An 8,272-nucleotide genomic window follows, 5' to 3' on the forward strand; every position below is an offset into this window, starting at 1 on the left:
AGAGGTGAAGGGAAATATTAGTAAACCTGCCTACAGAAAACACTGCAGAGAGGGGTCAGCGGTTAAGAGCACCCGCATTCTTCCGGAGGACCTGGGTTCAATTTCCAGCACCCATATGGCAGTTCACAACCGTAATTCCAGTTCCAGAGTGTCCAGATACCCTCTCGGACCTTCATGTAGGTAGAATATCGACGTAAATGGGAATACATCTTTTCACAAAACACCTGATAGTACCTGATAGCACTTAAGTTTTAGTTACTGTGCCCAAGAAAGCCACGGGGACAGAACAGTCTCTAACCTGTAAACTCTTTGTCCAAGGACAGATTCTACCTGAGTCGCAGGAGGCTGTTATCCATATCTGATAGCCTGCCGCAGGCTTGCTTTCACTTCCCTAATCAAGTTTGATTGACCCAACGGATCTCAGGGAGGCAGAAAGTACGTCAGGGTGTATGCTTGCTTCCATCTGACCAAGTCATAAAGTGGATAGCTTTGTGGGTTAGCCTGTATAAACACCTGGAATGGACTGACCAGAGTCCATCATCCTGGCCAGTATTAAAGCTTGCTTCAAATTTGGCTCAAACATTGTGGCATTATTAATATTATTCTTTTTTTAAAGAATCAATATTTTTAAAAAATTATTTGTTTTATGTAAGTACACTGTCATTGTCTTAATACACATCGGAAGAGGGAATCCATTACAGATGGTTGTGAGCCACCATGTGGTTGCTGGGAACTGAACTCAGGACCTCTGGAAGAGCAGTCAGTGCTCCTAACCGCTGAGACATCGCTCCAGCCCCAGTAGTCTTAATCTTGACTGGTAGAATCAACAAAGAAGTGCATGCCTGTAATCGTAACACTGTGGTGTCTGGAGCTGGAGAATTAGCAGGTTCAAGTTTGGTGTGGGCTACGTAAGTGAGACCCTGTCAGAAAGCCAACAGCTGGGTTGAAAAATATAGATTAGTGGTTAAGAGTCTTTTCCCCTCTTCCAGTGGACCCAAGTTTGATCCCAAATACCCCTGTTGGGTGGCTCACAACTGAATACTAGATTTAGGGCCCTCTTCTAGTCTCCTCAGGCTCTCACACACATGACACACACTCATGCACACACACACACACACACACACACACACACACACAAGTGTGCTGAAGATTAACCTCAGTGATAGAATGTTTTTCTTTTTGAGATTTTTCATATAATGTTTCCCTACACATGGAAATATATTATGAAGCACACACGTGTGTTCTTCATACATGTGCATACATGTGTCTATGTGTCAGAATAGTTTGATAGGATGTGGTGGTTTGGTGTCGGCTCTGTCTGGGGAGGAAGCAGCTCCTTAGGGCTGGGCTTCAAGAATATGGACTCACCACACTTCAGTCCACTCTGCTAGGCTTTTGTCAGCTGAGATCTGATCTCCCAGTCTTCTGCCCCTCTTGCCTTGCCTCCCCACCATAATGGGCTCATATCCCCCTGAAACAACAAGTGCTTACAACCTCCGTGCTCCTGAAGCTGTCTTTAGTCATGATATTTTATCAATGCAACAGAAAACTAACAAGACGTCATTAAATGCTCCCTTCGGGCTGTCAAGACAGTTTACCCCACTTGCTACTCAAGTCTGACCATTTAAGTCACATCTGCGTGTGTTCACATGCAAACACACAAATAATAATAAATAATAAACAATAAACTCCTTGATCAGCGTGGCTGCAAAGAATTTGTGACCATTTCTAATCCTTCATGATCTCTAATGACCAAAATCTATTTAAAAAAAAATAGCTTGTACTTTCAGTAAGTATCATGTATTTATATTTAGTAATTATATGTATGAAAATATTTTAGCAATATCAAATTACATGCTTCGTTGTATTCTGGCATTATCCACAATACACAAACTAATGTAGTAATCTGTGTTTACTGTAACAAAAATGAGGATTAAAATAATAAAAGCTGCCCTGATGTCACAGCACTGTGATACCAGCTCCTCGGGAGGCTAAAGGAAGAGCATCAGAAGTTTGAGGGTAGCCTGGGCTATAGGAAAGTTTGAGGGTAGCCTGGGCTATAGGAAAGTTTGAGGTCAGCTTGGGCAAAGAAGTGAAACCCTGTCTTTAAAGCCAAAACTAAAAAAGAGAGGAGGATGTGGTCGTGTGGTGGAACGCTTGCTGGGGGAGAGATGGCCCAGTGGTTAAGAGCTCTTACGGCTCCCGGGGTAGTAGTGAACACCTTTCACACAAGCACTCAGAGGAAGAGGCAGGGGCATCTCCGTGAGTTCAAACAGCACAAGTTGCTCTTACAGAGAACCAGAGTTCCGTTCCCACGTAGTCACCCATGTGGCATTTCTCACAACTGCCAGTAACTCTAGACTCAGCGCCTTCCTCTGCATGTGCACACATCACCCTCCCCGCCCAGAGACGGACAAAACGTATGCACACCGCACAAAACTAAGATTAGAACTGGACAGTGTCTATCCATGTAACCAGTAAATATTAAAAAATGTAAAAAGTGACCGGGTGCCATGCCACGCTACCACCCGCGATCTCGCCACCATGGCTAGCCCCAGCAGTGTCGGCCCATCCGGCTCCCATGGCTGCCACACCAGCCCCACACAATGAGTGCCCATCTAGCGGTTAGCTGTCACAAATCCCTGTAACCCAGCAAAATCAAAACTCTAGAGGCTTATAATTTATCAATCAGATTTATGTCAGTAAATTCTTGCTCCACAATAAACGCAGAGCCAATTGATATTGATACAAACTGTCCACCTGGATAAGACAAATTGTCCTGTAGCAATCCATCCCTTATTCATAGCTACCTGTGACTAATTAAAGCCACACAGATCTGGGTCATCCTTCCCTTCCTCCATCATGTTTCTTCTCTTCTCCTCTCTTATGTCAGAGGAAGTTTTACCTGAACTAAAACCGGTGTAAACAAGACTATACTCAAGACCACAAAGACTAACTTTAGACTTACATTAAGTGTGTGCATGCGCGTGCATACACACACCGATGTGGCACTCACAGAACAAGCTAAGAATGTCTATTTTCCCTCTGCTGCCTCTGTGTCCCCAGGACGGACCTCAGGTGGCCGGGCGTGGCAGGAAGTGCCTTTTCCTAATGAGCCATCTCATTAACATAAGAGGTTTTGTCTTGCTTCATCTCAGTGCACAGATCTGTGTGTTTTAGTGTAGTGCTTTGCCGCACGCACATTTCTGTCCTACATGTGTGTCCTTCGTGTGTGCCTGGTACCTGTGGAGACCAGAGATGTCAGATCGCCTGGAACTGGAGTTACAGACGGTTGTGAGTCACCATGCAGGTGCTGGGAACTAAATCATCTTTCCAATCCTTGCATTATCTTTCCCATAAAGACAAACAAGCTCTTTGGATTCATTTGGGGTTTTAGTCAAAGGTTGAGACAGGAAAAGTTAAAGATAAACCTAGAATTACAGACAGTAATAATTAGTTAAAAAAAAAAAAAAAAAACAACCAAAAACTAAACTAGACAAGAGGGGCTGGGTAGGGGTTCAGTGGATGGGCGCGTTTGCTGCTCTTGTATAGGACTCAGGGTTGGTTAGTTCCCAGAACCCTTTAGTGTCCCTCTAGTTCCAGGGAGTCTGATGCTTTCTTCTGACATAGACACCAGGCATACGTGGGTATACATACATATGTGCAAACAAACACTTACAAACATTCCTTAGAAGAAAGAGGAGGAAGAGGAGGAGAAGGAAGAAGAGAAGGAAGAGGAAGAGGAGAATGCCACAGAAGCATCAGAGGAAGAAAAGTTGGTTCACTGAGGTGGTTTGGTGGGCTAGAGGCTCTTACAACCAAATCTTAGGACTTTAGTTTGATGCGCAGGCCCTACATAGTAGGGGAAGGGGAAAACAAACTCCTGCAAATTGTCCTCTGACCTCCACACAAGCTTGTTCACACACACACCACTCACTCACACACACACACAGACACACACACAAGCTTGGTAAAACACACACATACACTCATACACTCACACATGTGTTTGGTAAACCACACACACACATACACTCACACACATATACACATACACACACATAAAATAAATGTAATTTTAGAAATCTTTAAAAAGAATTGTTTTTAAAATTGGTAGGAGGGGCTAGGAAGACAGTTAAGTGGGTAAGAACTCTGGCTGCCCTTCCAGACAACCCCCATTCAGTTTCCAGCAACCATGTGGCAGTAACTGTATTTCTAGGGAATTTAACAACCTCTCCAGCTTCCAAGGACACTAGGCATGTGAGTGGACACTTACATAACTCAGGCAAAATGTCCTGAGAAGGCAGCTTAAGGAGGTTTGTACTGTAGACTCTTAGGACAATTTTAGCATAAAAACAATCTGTGATAAGAATGAAATGTGAATTATCGGAGAACAAAAATCTGTTAGCCTAAAGTAAACAAACAATCAAAAACAATTAGGAACCTGACTGGGGGTGTTGGCAGCGCTATGTAAGTCTAACCCTGGAGAGGTTGTCAGGACTCTGAGTTGGAAGCCAGTTTGATCTAAGGTGGGGCAGGCAATATGCTCAGTTCTAAAGTCATCGCCAACACTGATAACCTGAGTTTGACCCCTGTTACCTACCTAACAGAAGGACAGAACTTTCTCTCTGCTCTGAGAAGTTGTCCTCTGAACTCCATATGCTTGCCTACACACACACACACACACACACGCACACACACACACACACACACCATAAACATAAACAGATGTAAAACAGAATGAAATCATTTAGCAAATATCAAGAATGCATGAGCCATATCCTGGTAATTCATAGACAAAGCCCATTGATAAGTGCTGTAAAATGACTCTAATGATCACTGTAAAAGCCAGTTACAGCGAGATAGATAAATATTAATTAAAGGAGAAACTTGATTAAGAGCAGGATCTATGCATTTTTTGTGATGTATTAATCTTTGTGGCATTGTGGATCAAACCCAGGCAAGAACGTCAGGCAGGAACCTTAGGCAAGCACCACACCCAGGAATTCCCCTCTGGCAGGTTCATTAGTTGCAAAATAAAAAAAAATTTTTCCCAATGTATAACAGTGTTGTAAGGAGGAACACTACTGGAGAGGAGGGATGGGGAAACAGTATGTACCCTGACGAAGACATTATAGTACAGAATCCTACGTGAGGATGCTTAACTTGATTCTAAGTAGAAAGGTAAACAAACTTGAATGAGGAGGAAATCAGGGTGTGCACACATTTGTGTATAAACATAAACCAACCTGTATTTTTTTAAATGCCAGATGTATGTTTTTTTCAAGAGAAGACTGAGAAATTTCCAGATTAAAGATGAATAAGGAACTTCTACTGGGACCTACCAACATGGGCTGTGATCTCACCAACCGCATGAGGGTGGACTGAAGGTGTGACTGACAGGAACAGGAAGAGCAGCCTCGTTCACTCCGGGCAAGCTCCACACCACACAGACACCGTCTGTTGAGTGAGATGGGAGAGGTGTCACCCTCAAACTGCAGGAGAAAGAGACAGGAGAGGGGCTGGAGGGGGGGGGGAGTGACTGAAGGGTTAGGAGCACTTGCTGCTCTTCCAGGGAATCCTACATCCTCTCTGGCTTCTGTGGACACCTTCGTGTGTGTGGTCTATACACAGTACCATACGTAATCATAACTAAACACAAAAATATGTTCAGCATGGTGGTGCACACCTTCAATCACAATTCTTGGGAGACAAGCAGGCAAACCTCTGAGAGTTTGAGGTCAGTATAATCAGTCTACATAGTGAGTTCCAGGCCAACCAAGGCTATACAGCGAGACCCTGTCTCTTCAAACAACAAGCAAACCACACCAAATAGATTTCAAGATAAGGAAAGACAGAGAGAGAGAGAGAGAGAGAGAGAGAGAGAGAGAGAGAGAGAGAGAGAGAGAGAGAGAGAGAGAGAGAGTGAGTGTCAAGGTAGATTCTGACACTGGCAAATACTAACACTTTTGGAGTTCAGCCGTCTTTCCACACTACAGACCCTCAGCCTGTGATTGGGGTGGATCTGGAAACACCAAAAGAGCCATTTGAATCTCTTCTGTGAAAAAAATTTTAAGAATCCTGTAACAACAAGGGAGGGGGCTATAACAGAGATGTGAACTTAAATATAAGGTGATCTTACATTAAACCCTGGCTCTCAGTTGAGGAAAATAGCTACACTGAAAACTTTGAGGGCAGCTCACAGGCAGGAATACTGCTGGTAGATTAGTAGAAGTTAATGTTTAATCTGGTTAAAAGATAATTGTTGAGTGGTAAATATTAAGTTTAGTAACGTTGATAACTGGTGTCTAAGGAACTCCTTGTTCTTAAAGTTGTACTCCAAAATGTGAAGCGTCAAGGAGGCCTAATGCGCACAGTCTGCTCTCAAATTGTTCCAAAAAGTGCCGGAGAGATGGCTCAGCAGTTCAGAGCACGGGGCTCTTCTAAAGGATCTGGGTTCTGTTAGGGCCCAGGTTGCTGTTACCTGGCTAGTTTTTTAACTAATATTATTAGAAGCTTTCTTCTGTTGTGTTTCTGCAAGTACTAGAAACTTTCTCATGCCTGAGTTGATTACATACTCTGTTAGGTTCTGTGCCCTTGGGAGCCAGTCATGACAGAAGGCGGCAGAAGTGTTTTGTATAGTTTCCCACAATGAGCTTGGACCTGAACTGACCACCCAGCAGCACTTCCTACACCTGTGTATGAGCTTTTATGGTATTTGCTTTTATAAGCTGCCCCTGGGATGGACCCCAACACAAGAGAGACCAATATAAGAAGCCATTTGGAGTAAGACTTCCATTTTGAATAGGGATGGAATAAAGTTTAAGCTCCCAAGACCACCCTGGGATCTGACATCCTACATGGAAGGAGGCATGTTCTTGGGTAACTGATATCCTGGTTAGCAGGTTAAGAGACGAATATTAGACAAGTGCCCTGCCAGACTTCAATACCCCAGCCAATGGGAACAAGATACCTGTACAACAGAGACGTGTTCCCAAGGAAATCCTCTGTCCCTAAATCCTGACTGACCGAGTAACTTGGCACAGATGTTTGTGGATTTTAGGCTTTAAAACCCTGTAGGATCTTAACTCAAGGTCATGGTTCAGCTCCTCAGTCTGAACTGAGCACATGCTCAATAAACTAGCCATGTCTGAGATCTGTGTTCAGATTAGTGAGGTTAGGGTTAGGGTGGGGATTGAACCTGGACCCCAGCAGGACCCCAGCACTCACATGATGGGTGAGGGGTTGTTCTCAGTAACTCAGACTAATTGAGGTGGCTTGCTTCAGTGGTTTTTGAAACAAACAAACAAAAAAAGCCTTACCAGCTTAATCTTTTTTCAGCACCACACATACTAGGCAAGCATTCTATAAACTACATTATGACAAGATCATCCATCTTGGGTTTTTTTTTTTTTTTTTGTTTGTTTGTTTGTTTGTTTTTACACAATTCTCTTTTTAAGATTTATTTTATGTGTATGAGTACACTGTAGCTGTCTTCAGACACACCACAAGAGAGCATCAGGTCCCATTACAGATGGTTGTGAGCCACTGTAGTTGCTGGGAACTGAACTCAGTACCTCTGGAAGAACAGTCAGTGCTCTTAACCAGTGAGCCGTCTCTTCAGCCCTGGTCATCCATCTTGTATCTTTGCTGAGTGGCAGGCACCACAAAGGAAAAGCTGCAGTAGGAAAGTAAGCTTCCTAGAGATGGCCCACCATCTTGCTCTGTTGCGATGGGCATACTCCGGAGGGGCCTGGCCTAAGAGACTTCACCCCAGGATTGCTTTATTACTGATGTGCCTTCTTATGTTTGTCTTTGCCACAATCCTCATTGATTTGGCTTGGTGTGAGTGGACACTGAGAGACCCTCACTGCCTACAGCCTGGTGTAATGACTTCCTAGGCAGTTGCCCACTCTGTTGGGCAAGGTTCCTGTAGATCAACATGAAGATGAATGTTATCAAGATAATGCTGTCTAGATGAATTAATGATTTTATGGAATTCTTGATTTGATTTTAGTTGTCTTAGAAAGTTAGCTTGATTTAAATAATTTTGGGAAGTTTGGGTAGTTGATAGAAAATTTAAAGTTAATGAATAGAACATATAACTGCTCCTTGCCTTTTGGCTAAGATCAAGTCTCTGCCTGAGTCAGAGAAAAGAGTGCAGTTATCAGTCATGCATTACAAGCACATAATTTAGTAGCAAGAAAAATGAGTCTGGAGTAAGTTAATGGTCAATGAACACAGTTACTCTAGGTTGGGCCTGATCTTCTGA

This window comes from Micromys minutus (genome assembly GCF_963924665.1).
Source record: "Micromys minutus genome assembly, chromosome: 22".
Taxonomy (NCBI): Eukaryota; Metazoa; Chordata; class Mammalia; order Rodentia; family Muridae; genus Micromys; species Micromys minutus.